This window comes from Dipodomys merriami, unplaced genomic scaffold (assembly GCF_024711535.1).
Source record: "Dipodomys merriami isolate MVZ:Mamm:240054 unplaced genomic scaffold, mDipMer1.0.p SCAF_22, whole genome shotgun sequence".
NCBI classification, from domain to species: Eukaryota; Metazoa; Chordata; class Mammalia; order Rodentia; family Heteromyidae; genus Dipodomys; species Dipodomys merriami.
In genome coordinates this window covers 22,727,791-22,741,816 of record NW_027203604.1, presented here as the reverse complement: position 1 = coordinate 22,741,816, position 14,026 = coordinate 22,727,791, and the positions used below count along the sequence as shown (strand labels likewise).

The following is a 14,026-nucleotide window of genomic DNA, read 5'->3' as shown; positions in this document are numbered from 1 at the left end:
CACTGAATACTTGGAAATTCATAGCAAGAATTGTCTATATAAACCCAAGTAGATTTTACAAATAACTGCTAAAAATATAATATTATTGGGGCTGGGAAGGTAGCTCAGTGGTACTTGCCTTGCATGCATGAGGCCCTGGGTTCGATTCCTCAGCACCACATAAGCAAAAAGAAAAAAGCCAGAAGTGGAACTGTGGTTCAAGTGGTAAAGTGCTAGCCTTGAGGTGAAGAGCTGAGGGACAGCGCCCAGGCCCAGAGTTCAGGCCCCACAACCAGACCCCCCCCCAAATATGCATATATATAATATTAAAATACACTAGTTGTGTATTATACATTATACTGCTGTGTATTATACATTTTGAACAGCTTAGTAGTTTAATGACTCAAATACATTCTTAATTAAAACTGCATAAACATTGTACATATTCATGACATTTGAGTGCATGTATACAATGTGGAAATTTTAAATCATTGCATATATGATATATTCTCAAATTTTATTTATCTTGATAAAAATATTTTAAATCTAGAAGCTTCTTTGAACATTTATCTACTTGCAATAAAATGCCAGAAAAATACTTTGTCTATTCAGTGATTGCTCTCAATATAGATAAGTGCATGTGTATCAATGTGAATAAATACAAATGGAATTCATTAAATTTAGTTGATATATATTTAATTTCGCTCTATATGTATGTTAACATGTATAGTAACATTATATATATATGTATATTTAAGAGTTCACATGTATACAATGAGATATACAAGACACTATGTTGCCTTTGAAATTTGTATTTTACCAGACTGCTAAATAAATCACAATTACACATACTACTAAAATAAGGTGTTTGAATCAAACTTGAAAACAAAATTGAATGTAAATTCTAAAGAGTTTTCTTCCTTTGGAAACTTTAAAATGTAAATGTATACTAGACACACAAATATTCATACACATATACTCACTACACATGCAGGCATAATCACATCACTTTGCACAAGGACATGATTTTTTATATTTAACTTAAAAATACACATCTACAATAAAATTAAACATTATGAATAAAGTAACTTACATTTATATAAATGAAGACCTTATTTGCTTTTGTGAACAAATGAATCTAGTAGTACAAGGAATTGGGAAAATTACCAGTAAACTGCTCCATATATATGTATATGTATACATGTATATGTATATATACACACATATACAGATGTATATCTGTATATATATATTCATACACTAGGACAAACAATAAACAACATTCCCTACTATGACAACTTACAGACAAATCAAAGTAAGATGATTTAAAAAATTACTGGTCTTGGTGGTGGTGACTGTCCTTATGTATGTACAGGCAGCTGACTATTTTTACCATTGCTACACCTGTAAAATGAATAAGCAAGAATAGGTGGGAAAGCTGCCATTGTATGTCAGTTACCTGGATTCAGGGAAATAATTTACCACTACAATTTAAAAGGCTAGTTCCAATGCAAAAGACCAAGAATGGAATATATTTGACATTTTGTGGGAAGTGGTATCCAGTCTAATAATACTAATTTTAAATTATAGCATCAATTACCTAGCAGTCTTTATAATTAAAGGAGGTTGGTCTCTAGAGTTTAAATTCAATGACAGAAAGCCCTTTAATTACAGATAGGTTATGAATTCCTAATTTGGGACATTTTCCAACAAGACATCAAACCAGAGCTGCTGCTGTTTAGATGCTAGGAAACCAGATGGAGCAGGGCATTGACAAGATACTTTCTCTATGTGGCTGTTAAGCTGAAACAATGTGTAGGAGCCAAGGAATGAGGCCCAACAATACAGAAGCAGAAAAGGAATAAGATAGAGGGGTGAACGGGATAAGAAAAAATAAGGCATCAAATGAATCCAAATATCCCATGGCAATAATAGTTTCAATAAAGAAAGGCAAAGATGGAGAACTTTTTATCTTTCTTGTTGTTCTTTTTAATATTCTTATAATGTATTATGTGATTTGTTTTTGTTTCATTGTATGTTCTTCCCCCATGGTATAACTCTTATTGTCACTATATTTAATTCCCGTGTCCTGCATCTTGTATATACATTTTTCTAATTTGGGGAAGGGAAGGGAAATAACAAAATGCTGAAATAAGGATACAAGATGACCCATTGTAACAATGAGATGTACAAGACACTATGTTGAAAACAAACTTTACAACTTTGATGAGGTGGGGGGTGGAGGGAGGAGTTGAGGAGGTGGGGAGGAAAGGGATGGTAGGGCAAAAACAAAGGAGGGGGCAACAATGCTTGATAGGAAATGGACTTATTACCTTGCTCATGTAACTGTAACCCTATTACAGCATCTTTACAATAAAAATATATATTAAAAATTTAAATAACTAAAAACCATGACTGGCACATACAAACACATGGACCCTCATGCACATGTGTGTGTGCGCACACACACATACAGAATAATCAGCCAGGCACTGAGAGCTCACAGCTAGATACTCAGTAGGCTGAGATCTAGGGATTGTAGTTGGAAGCTATGCAGGATAGTAAAGTTCATGTGACTCTTGTCACCAATTAATCACCAAAAAGGCAAGAATAGAGCCAAGAGTGGAGTTGTGGTTGAAGTAGAGTGGGAAAAAAAAAGCTCAAGGACAATGTCCAGGTCCTAAGTTCAAGTCACAGGATCAGCATACATGCACCCAAACTATAGAATGATAATAAAGAATAATCTTGCCAGCATTTCATGGCTCATCACTTTGTCTTCATGCCTATAATTCTAACTACTCAGGAGGCTGAGAAGAAAGATCACAGTTCTAGGGCAGCCAAGTTTACAAGACTCTATCTTAAAAATGAAAAGCAAAAAGTTGGACTGGGACATGGCTCAAGAAGTAGAGTGTCAGCCTAGCAGGCATGAGGTCCTGAGGTCAAACCATAGTTCTATAAGGAGATGTATTTAAGAAAGAAACTCTGTCTTTTGCTTTCTTTAGTGTTCTGAGTGTTTTTCTTCCAACTGCAAATGAATTAAGAAGACATCTAATAATCTAAAATGATTTAAAAATTATTTTAAAATATCATCTCTTTGGGTAAACAGCTATTGACTTCTAATTAGGAAGAGTTATTCAAAAACAATAAATTGGCATCAGACAGAATTGAAGATTCATAAATAATTAAAAATGATGCTACTAATTTTGTGAAACCATTACTCATCAAGTATCACAAGTAATGACAAAGGAAACTTTAAATTTTGGAATTTTCTAAGGACAAATATTTGAAGTATGGTAATTCTCAGTCTACTAGAATCATCAATTAATCGGTAATTGAGCTATGCTACTTTATTCAGGAGAGAAAATAATAAGGCATATCAAAATCTGATAGATTATTGTATTGCTTTTAAGGAATACTTCAGTTTCTTTAGCTTGGGATAGACATTCAGCTCAATTCTTTATCATGTTGTAGCACAGTGAAATTTTAAAGAATTTATTTGTTTGATAATTTTTGGGGTATAAATGCTTTTGCTAACAGTGCTGACACACATTGTGGGAAGCAGAATGATTACTAAAACATGGCAGTTTCTCACCGCCTAGTGATACTCATGGAGACATCGACAGTATCAATGAAAACCCAAGTTACTTTACCATGCCCTAGGTGTTGTTCCTGAGATGACTCTGAAACTTTCTCACTGCTGCTATCTCAGAGACAGTTGAGGTTTCCTAAAGGTAAAGGTTCAGGTTCTTTGGGGAATAATGCACTCCAGTTTTTTAAATTTTTTTTATTGTAAAAATGCTGTACATAAGGGTTACAGTTCCTTGAATAAGGTAATAAGTACATTTCCTACCAAGCATTGTCACCTCCTTCTTTGTTTTTCCCCTACCATCCCTTCCCTCCCCATCTCCCCAACTCCCCACCTGCCCCTGCCAAGGCTATAAAGTTCATTTTCAACATAGTGTCTTGTACATCTCATTATGACAACGGGTCAACCTGTATCCTTATTTAAGCATTTTGTTATTTTTCCCTTCCCTGCTCCAAATCAGAAAAATGTATATACATCAAATACAGTGAAAACGGGTTGTACTGTGGGGGAAGAACACACCAAAGGGACAAAAAAAATCTCATAGTGCATTTTAAATACATTGAAACAATAGCAAGCAAGGAAAAAAAACAGTTGTTTCCATATCTTAGGATTCATTTTGCTTAACATAATCTTATATCATCATATGTACATAGCTTTTGACCTTTTCTGCTTATCCTAGACATATACTAGTTATTGCAAATAAGGGAAACCATGGGACCTATGTTTCTTTGGGCCTGGCTTACTTCACCTAATATAATTTTTTCCAAGTCTTTCCAGTTCCTAACAAATGGGGCAATGGCATTCTTTCTGATGGAGGCATAGAATTCCATTTTAAATATATATATGCATGTATATACATATATATGTATATATATATATCTCACATTTTCTTGATCTATTCATCTACTGAGGGGTATCTGGGTTGGTTCCATATATTAGCTATGGTAAATAACGCTGTGATAAACATAGTTGTACTAGTAGCTTTAATGTAGCCTTGTTTGTGATCATTTGGGCTAATGCCCAAAAGTGGGATTGCTGGGTCATAGAGGAACTCTATGTGGAGTCTTGAGAGGAACCTCCATCTGCTTTCCAAAGTAGTTGAACAAGTTTATATTCCCACCAACAATGCAGTAGGGTTCCCTTTTGTCCACATCCCCTCCAATATCTGTGGGTATTAGATTTTTTGATTATAGCCATTCTAACTGCAGTGAGGTGGAATCTCAGTGAGAGAGAATATTTGCAAAATATATTTGTGGGAAGTGATTAACATCCAGAATATACAGAAAACTCCTAATATTAAAAATGGGCTAAAATGAGTGTAAATAGGTATTTCTTTAAAGATGCAAAGATGGCTAAATATATGAAGACACTAGACTTCCTCATCATCATGTAAATGCCAATCCAATATATACAGTGAGGTACTACCTTACATATATTAGGAGAGCTACTATCAAAAACAGAACATTCGCCAGGCAACAGTAGCTCTTGACTGTAATCCTAGCTATTCAGCGAGCTAATATTGGAAGATCACAGTTCAAAGCTCTCCTGGAAAACAAAGTCCATGAAGTACCAAAAAGCTGAAATGGAGCTGTAGCAAGTGGGAGAGTGTTAGCCGTGAGCAAAAGAAACTCAGGGACAGCACCACATACTGAGTTCAAGCCTCAGGCCTGTCAAAAAGAAAAAAAAGTCAACTTATAGTGTTGTGTTTGTAGGAATGTAAAGTGAACAAAAAACAAGCAGTGGCCAGTGGCTCACACCTGTAATCTTAGCTACTCAGGAAACTAAGATCTGAAAGTTAAACTTTGAAGCCAGTCTGGGCAGGAAAGTTCATAAGACTTTTATCTCCAATTAATCACCAGAAGGCCAGGGCTTGGTTCAATTGGTAGAGCACTAGCCTTGATCAAAAAGCTCAGGGACAGCACCCAGGCCCTGAGTTCAAGCATCAGGCTGGCATGAAAGGAAGGATAGTAGTAACAATGTAGAAAACAACATGGCAGTTCCTCAAAATATTGAAAATAAAAATACCACATAATCCCAGAGATCACACTTGTCATTCTAATAAGTTTAAAAAGTCTTGAAGAGACATTTCTATAATGATGCTCACAGCAGCATTATTCCACCAGCTAACATGTAATATATATATGTATATAAGTACCCAAGATCAGGTGACTGGATAGACAAATTAAACCATAAGAAGGAAGGCAATTCTGCTCTCACATGGGTGAAACTTAAGGATGCTATTCTAAAGGAAACAACTCACATACACAATATTGTATGAGTCCACTTAGAGGAGGTAATTCGAGTAGTAAAATTCATAAAGAATATAGATGGTAGAAGATGGTAGTTTGTCAGATCTGGGGAGAGGCAATACAGGGTGCTTGCTGGACGGCTACTGCTCAGTTTCAGTTTCACAAGAGGAAGAATTCAGGAGATGACGGACAGTGTTGTGGCACAACATTGTGAATAAACTTAAAAACCACTGAAATACACACATACACACTTAAAAATAATTAGGATGGCAAAATTCATGGTACATATGTGAAATTTTAAAAGGAATTAATGTAGAACTAAAATAATACTGTCTGTTCACTACTGCCAACAAAATCAATGAATTCCTTTAAAAAAGAAATGTATAAAATAAGAATTTCAACAAAGGCTAAATTTCTCATTAAACCAAAACCCAAATGAGCAGAACATGTCATTGGCTGATCTTTTTAGGTAATGGTATTAGGTAGTTGATAAAATTCTACAACTTCTAAAAATTTACTTGTACCTATTTAATTATCCTTCATGCCTCCTCATTCTTCCTATTCTTTCTTCTTTCTGCTTCCTTCTGCTTTCCCCCTCTTATTTTTTGTCAAGTCATATATAGCACAATCAATCACAGGTTATAGTGCAATTGTTGGCCTGGCTCAATTAGCTCTGTGTATAATTTTTGGCACAGTTCCTTTATCTTTACATTAAATTTAATAATGATTCCTAAGATGTTGAGGTAAAACAGAGAGAGAAAATGTGCTCAAAAATATGGCAGTAGTTGTTTAAACAATATAATCTTTTACACAATATACATCATGAGAACAAGGTCCTGCTTCTCCTGGCAATTTCGATGTCCCAGGCACTAGCTGTCTACGGGGACACAGATTAGACATGTATTGCCTGCATTACACTAGAGAGAAATTGCTGCCTTTTAACTATTTGAAGCAAGATCTATCAACATTTAAATTTGAGTTAAAAATAATACACTTTAAAAATATATTAGATTTCTGATCCTTTGTGCATTCTTTTGTTTCACATTCTTAGTTTTGTCTGGATAGCACAATATGAAAATATAAGACAATTTTGATAGATTAAAAACTGCACATCCACTCACGCTGAAGCTCCCATGCCTTGCCACCAACACATCACTTACTAACCCCTAAACTCGATAAATGTTACCTTATGTGTGTGATTACATGAAGAACTTTGAAGTGTGGAGATTGTTCTGGATGATTAAAGCAGACCCTAATGCAACCACAAATGTTCTTGTAAATCATAAGAGGAAAACCAGAAGAAGCACAGAGGACAAGGTAAAGTAGAGACAAAGGAAGCAACTGGAGTGATGTGGTCATGGATCTAGGAATGGCAAGCAGAAGCTTAAAGAGGCAAGAAATAGATTCTTCTCCTGGTTGTGCTGTGGAAATGCAGTCTTGTAAAGCTTTGGTTTCAGCCCAGTCTATTGGGATGAAAGACATCTAACCCCTACAAGTATACGAGGATAGATTCTGTTGTGTTAAGCCATTGTGTTTGTGGTGGTTTACTGAGGATGGATGACACATGGCACAGATATATACTGTTCACTTCATTCATAGCTAGGGATATAGCTCAGTAGCAGAGTGCCTTGATCCAGCCTCAGTCACACACACACACACACACACACACACACACACACACACACACACACACACACACACACACACACACACACACACACACACACACACACACACACACACGTCTCATAATGTGTACTTAATTCATTTGCCACAGTAAATTGGGATAATGACAAAAACAGCTAACATGAATGGATTATTCACTACATACTATGCCTGCATGGCTTTACTAATTCTTCAATCATGTCTATGAGATTTATTAGTATTATTTTATAGATGAGGAGGTATGCAGGTAGTTGACTTAGGAGATATGCAGTTAGTTGACTAAAATTGCCAGGTGTAGTAGTGCATGTCTAAAACCCCCAGCAATGTGGGACAAAATGCAGGAGGATTGTAGTGTGGGGCTCGCTGAGAAATAAAACATGACAACTTATCTAAAAAATAAACTATGAAAAGCACAAAAATCCTGGCAAAAGGGGCATACAGGTAGCAAATTAGCAAACTGGAGGCTGAGTTTGGGAGGTCTCTATTATTCTATGTGAGCCCAAACATACAGGGAATATTCCTTCTTAATTGGGCATGACAGCATATGGATAGAGTCCTACCATATCTCAGCCAGAAAAGAGACATGATCACAAAAATAGCCAGTGGAAAATAGAGTTAAGGATATAGTTCAATGGTAGAGCACTTGGTGGAAAGTACAAAGACTTGAGTTCAAATTACAAATTCACAAACTACTTAAACAAGTAAATAAGCCAAATTCCCAAGGCTTCTAAGGAACAGAACTCAAAGAGAGGCATTCCAGATTTCAAGCTCACTAAAATGAATCATATGAAATGTGACATTGTTTCTATGACATTAATGTCAAATCTCCCTCTGCATGTGACACTGAGTAGGTGAAGGGCAACCTTCCTTCTTTCAGATCACCTGGATGGCTTCAAGAAATGCAACCTAATACCCTAGACATTTCCTCATCTTATGCCTCAGGAACCGAAGATATTCTAGAAAATATATCACTCCTTTTCCTCAAATATCAGTTAGGGTTGATAGGTCAGTAAAGAAAGAAATTTCTAATACATTTTAATATTCCTGTGTGAAAACTGCAGTGAATAACTGAGCAATAAATAAGAATACATATGCCCACAGACAATAGGGATGTCTGATCCCATGTTATGAGAGACCTTCAGAAAAATCTGCAGGCAGAGCTCCTTATACAGAATTATAGTAGTATTTCCTCCCTTCAAGGCATAGAGGGGTCTAATGGATAATAAGACATGTGGGGATAGGTACTGGAACAGATGTGCTACAAAGCTTCACTGAACAGAAGAATAAATGCCCCTTGAATTCCACATTCTAGTTTAAAAGATCTGTTAAGAAGTATTGTGGGACTGAATAGTGTCTAATTTTTCATAGACATATTTTAGAGAATTATTCCTTTGTGTTTCCAGTAAAGCAAAAATAAATCATGTGGTCAGATGATACTCCGCATAAAGGGATTCAATTTTCCAAATGTCTCTACTCCATTTTAGAACTACATTCTTGTGTTCTTTACTGGTTCATCAGTAGGTTAGGAGTAAGACATTCTTTGAAATACACCCCAATCTAGACAAAATACCAAAAATGATGCACAATTGTCTGAATATGATCACACTTAAATTGGTATAACACCTGGGTAAAGAAATGAGAGTCTTTTCTGTACATTGGAATCCTTTAACTTCCTTCCTTTACAATTTTGTTAGATATGAAGAGGGGCCAGAAGAGGAGTTTCTTAGTCAGTTTGGGCTGCTGTCACAAAATACAATGGGCTGGTGATTTAAACAACTGCCATTCATTCCTCACAGTTTCAGAGCCTGGGAAGACTAAGGGGAAGGAGCCAGCAGGTTCAGTGACGGGTCAGGGCTTTTTCCTGCTTTGCAAATGGCTGCCTTCTTAACAAAATCACAGATCAACAGACATCTCTGGTCTCTTCTTCCTAACAGCTCTCATCCCATTACAGGGCCTCTACCCTAGGATCTCATTTAACTCTTCTCAATGCTTTCACTTCCAAATATCATCTCAATGGAAATTAAGACTTCAAGGCACAAACATGGAGAAGACCCAAGAGTTTAATACAGAATAGGGCACTATTACTAATTTTATCAGACACAACCCTACAAGATACAAATAAATACATTTTAATGTACTCAGAACAACTTACAGCTCTAGTGTGGTATTTCTCCCACAGCCAGGCCCTCATGCTTATAATACCAGCATTCAGAAGACTAAGATCTGAGGCTTGTGGTTCAACATCAGCTCTGGCAGGAAAGGTCTGTGAAATTCTTATCTCCACACATGCACAAAAAAGCTCAGCCTTGAGCACACTCACACAAAAAGCTCAGGAATCACCTAGGTCCAGAGTTCAAGCCCCATGACTGACCAAAGAATAAAAATAAAAAAATTAAATTAAATTAAAAAGCTCAGGGACAGTTCTCAGGACCAGAACTTAGGCCAATAAGTTCTACCTACTCAGTGCCATACTATTTTTTATTTTGTTTTATAGTTTAAAAAATTTTTATACATAAATATCCATATGAAGACAGGAAAGTACTGACAAAAACCATGTAATAAAAAATCATGTTTTTTGTTAGCTGGGCACCGGTGGCTCATGCCTCTAATCCTAGCTACTCAGGAGGCTGAGAACTGAGGATCACGGTTCAAAGCCAGCCTGGGCAGGAAAGTCCATGAGACTCTGATCTCCAATAAACCACTAGAAAACCGGCAGTGGTGCTGTGGCTCAAGCGGCAGAGTGCTCGCCTTGAGCTGAAGAGCTGAGGAACAACACCCAAGACCAGAGTTCAAGCCCCATGACCAACAAAAAACAAAAAAAGTCATGTTATTGTAAGTATGTATAGTCAATTTTCATAAAAACATAAATGGGGAAAATTGAATTGCTCTGCTCTCTGGTAAAACAGAAACTTCTGATGTGAGTTGTTGTTCAATGATTTAAAGATTTAAAAAAATCCTAGGGCAAGAGATTCTGAATATGTGTTCTTATTTATCAGTTGTAATAACAACTTACAGAAAAGTGGAAACTAAAGCCAGAATAGAGGCATATGAAGTGAATTTTCCTTCTGCCCTCTGATGCTATAGAATTGTCCATCATCACTGCCAGAATGGAATTGCATGGAGAGCCCTAATCTCTAGGATCTCTGTAACCATAATTTCAGGAAGAAATGTAACAGCCTATGTTGAGAGGTCAACATAAATGTTCAACATAACAGCAACCAGATCACTATTGTGTGAGTGGCAGAGAATGTGAGGGAGAGATATATGCAAATGGGCACAAAGAAATTTGGACTGATGAGATACTTATGTATCAAACTTGGGTTGGTTCCTGAAGAGATCAAACTTTTTCTACCCTTTTACATTCTGAATATTTAAATGGAATTAGAAAAGAAAGAGGCAAATACTAGTATTAATGATGAAATAGATTTGAATGTATAGACCCCCAAATCTTAGTATTACTATCTCTAAGGTTAGCCCTGGGAATCACCAGAAAGGAGAGTGTGCGAACATACTGAGCCAGATAGAACAAGGAGTAACTCTGAACTGCACATCCTTCTATGGGAGGAAGAACATATGATAAGTAGTCTGCTACTAGAAGTCAGGCCTTGGTCTCTGACTAAGGAAGACAGATGTGTGTCTTCAGATTACTTTGGAAGAACAAGACTATAAAATGATAAGGCTCTAAACATTCTCTTTTGCAAATTTTCTATAATGAATAAACAAGGCTATGTGTTAAAAAACAGTGTAAGCAAGTGTTGGGAGAGGAGAGATCTTCATTTCTCATTCCCAGAGGGAAAATAGCTTGAAATTTGTCTATGTAGGATCATGTTGAAATCCACTTGTATACATACCTTGTTGATACACAGAAGATCAAGAAGCCATAGCTGAATGTGATGATCTTACTCTAGAAGTATAAGTACAATGAACAAAAATGTATCATGATTACTGAGAAAAATCAATGGTTATGTGATTTGCAATAATTATTTAAAACATATAAAGAATAGCCATATGTATGTGTGTGTGTATATATATATATATATATATATATATATATCATTATACAGGTATCTTCTTCAATGTCTAGGATTGTACATAGTTCTCAAACTGTAATAAAGACAAGAAAAATTCCAGAAATGAACTACTAGCCTGTAATAAAATTAAATAAAGCTGGGCGCCAGTGGCTCACGCCTGTAATCCTAGCTACTTAGGAGGCTGAGATCTGAGGGTCGCGACTCAAACCCAACCCGGGCAGGAAAGTCCGTGAAACTCTTATCTCCAATAAACCACCAGAAAACCGGAAGTGGCCCTGTAGCTCAAGTGGTAGAGCGCTCGCCTTGAGCTGAAGAGCTGAGGGACAGCACCCAGGCCCAGAGTTCAAGCCCCACGACCGACCAAAAAAGAAAAAATTAAATTAAATTAAATTAAATAATAAAACCAAAAGGATTAATGAAGTGTGTGTCTTGACCTCATTGAGTGTGCTTACTTTTCAAAATTCTACTAGCTTAGCTGAGTCCATCTTAGTCAGTGATTTTATAACTACCTTGGAAGACATTAAGGCTAAATTAAAAACCCTAGACAAAAATAGTTGTGAGGGATGAAAGATCAAAATTGCAAAATTACTTTAATTAATACACTCTCTCTACATATAGTACTGAATTGTTTTGTTTGTCTTTATATATTTACTTTATGTAAACAAAGTTTAGTGCTTCAAGTCACTATATATGTTTATGGAACAAAAAGGGTATAATTTTAAATTTTGATTTATTTTATTTATTCTATATTGATTTTATTAAACCGATTCTGTGCTATGTGCCCTAACACTGAGCCACACACTCTTCCTACAGTCTTAGGGATATTTTAGAGTTGCTATACATGTGAAAACATATGCATTCAACAGGAATATCACATGTAAATGATATTGTCATCTTATTTTGTAACCATTGCATAAGAATAGATAGTATGCACTTATTTTTTCTAGATATACTAATGAAATTTTAAAATTATTTCAAGTGGACATCTTTTGTTGTAAAGGAAATAAAAGTTGTCCAAGGGTAAAAGTTGAATCATTATTCAAAAATGAGATTAAACACAATTACCAATTACTTTCTATTTTCTTTTTGAAAATGTTTAGGTTTGAGGCCAAGACTGGATCTCAGTACCTGATGCTTTTATTCATTGGCTAGCACACTAACAACTGAGCCACACCCCCAAACCAGTCAATTACTTTTAAACATATAATTTTACATCAATAACATGGACCTATTCTTGTAGTATTCTGTGGTTCTCTCCATAAATGTCTGTCTGATGCACATTTGATTTGAGTAACATTTTTATACTACAACAAAGAACTTAAATGTTTTACTATGTACTGTGGATATGACCAACGTGTTTTGTCAAAGTACTTTTTGAGAGTTAAAAAAAATGTACTCCATTGTTGATTTTGAAAGCCTTTTTCTATGACCCCAACAAAGTAGGTGTTCAGCCAAGCTAATCTTGGGATGAAAAAGAAATGAGAAAGTTTATTTGAATGTCTTACTAACTTTGGCTCATATTAATCGATAGGCTAATTTTGCTACAGGAAAAACTACTTTTGTGTTATAAGAAACATTTTAAGGCCTGGGAAGGTGGCTCCCCACATGCCCCCTATATAACCTCCAAAGGTTGAAATATTAGGTCTGCCCAGGAAAAATGCACCTCCCCCTTTGTCCTCCCTCCTTGCCCACTGTGGCTGTCCCTAAAAGTCTCTGCTCAGCACTTGCAACCCAAGTAACTGGCACATCTGCGGGCAGTGACAAGTCTCTCAGGCTCTGAGGTCACTTCCCCATCCACTGTGGTCACACCTCCCCCCACCCTTTGCTGTGGCTAAAACTCCTCCCCACCCTCTCTCTATAAAACCTCAGTCCCCGCCATAATTTCCCGCTCTTCACAACTTCATCTTATATGGACTGGCAGGTTCAATTCTACTAATTAACTCTCCTCTAACTGAACAACCACATGGAGATCTCCTTTCTCCAAACTTTACTTAATTAAGGTTGCTAAAACCTGGAATGGATAATGTCATGTGTTTCTGGACCCCCTCTTCTCTCTCTTTCTCAGGGCCGGTCCACCTCCTAGTCCCCCTCCAAACCACCAAACGAGCCCCACACTGACCCCCTTGCCTTTACCATTGCTACCTATGCATTCACTGCACAGTCTCCTATCTCCTGTCTTCATCTGGTGAGTGACTCCAGTCAATGGGTCCCCCTATTCTGTCTGTCTCTCTCTCCCTCACCACAACAGAGGGATTCTTTAGGTCTTCTGGTTATTATTTTCTGCATCCTCAACAGACTCCCTATAAATGAGTCCATAAAACCAAAATGCCTTTTTTTTTATTGCAGCAGTTTCAGCTAATGCAATGGTAAATGCCCAGAGGTTCCGTATGTTCAGGTTGTCTGCTCTCCTTGCTAGCCCTTCTCTCTTTCTGTCTCTCTATGCAAACTCCCTCCTCTGCTCACTGTCCAGCCCTGTGCCTGCCAGGCCTGTGTGGCTGACACAGTATGGGAGTGGG

The 14,026-nt window shown here is 36.7% G+C and overlaps 1 long non-coding RNA gene across 1 annotated transcript in view; it reads right to left on the bottom strand.

Annotated features, from left to right (window-relative positions):
• The window catches only part of LOC138834627 (uncharacterized), a 32,431-nt gene that overhangs the window by 15,981 nt on the left and 2,424 nt on the right, over positions 1–14,026 (bottom strand). Inside the window, exon 3 of the long non-coding RNA XR_011374221.1 lies at positions 11,331–11,383. This is a non-coding gene — a long non-coding RNA (uncharacterized lncRNA). The remainder of the gene's footprint in view (positions 1–11,330; positions 11,384–14,026) is intronic.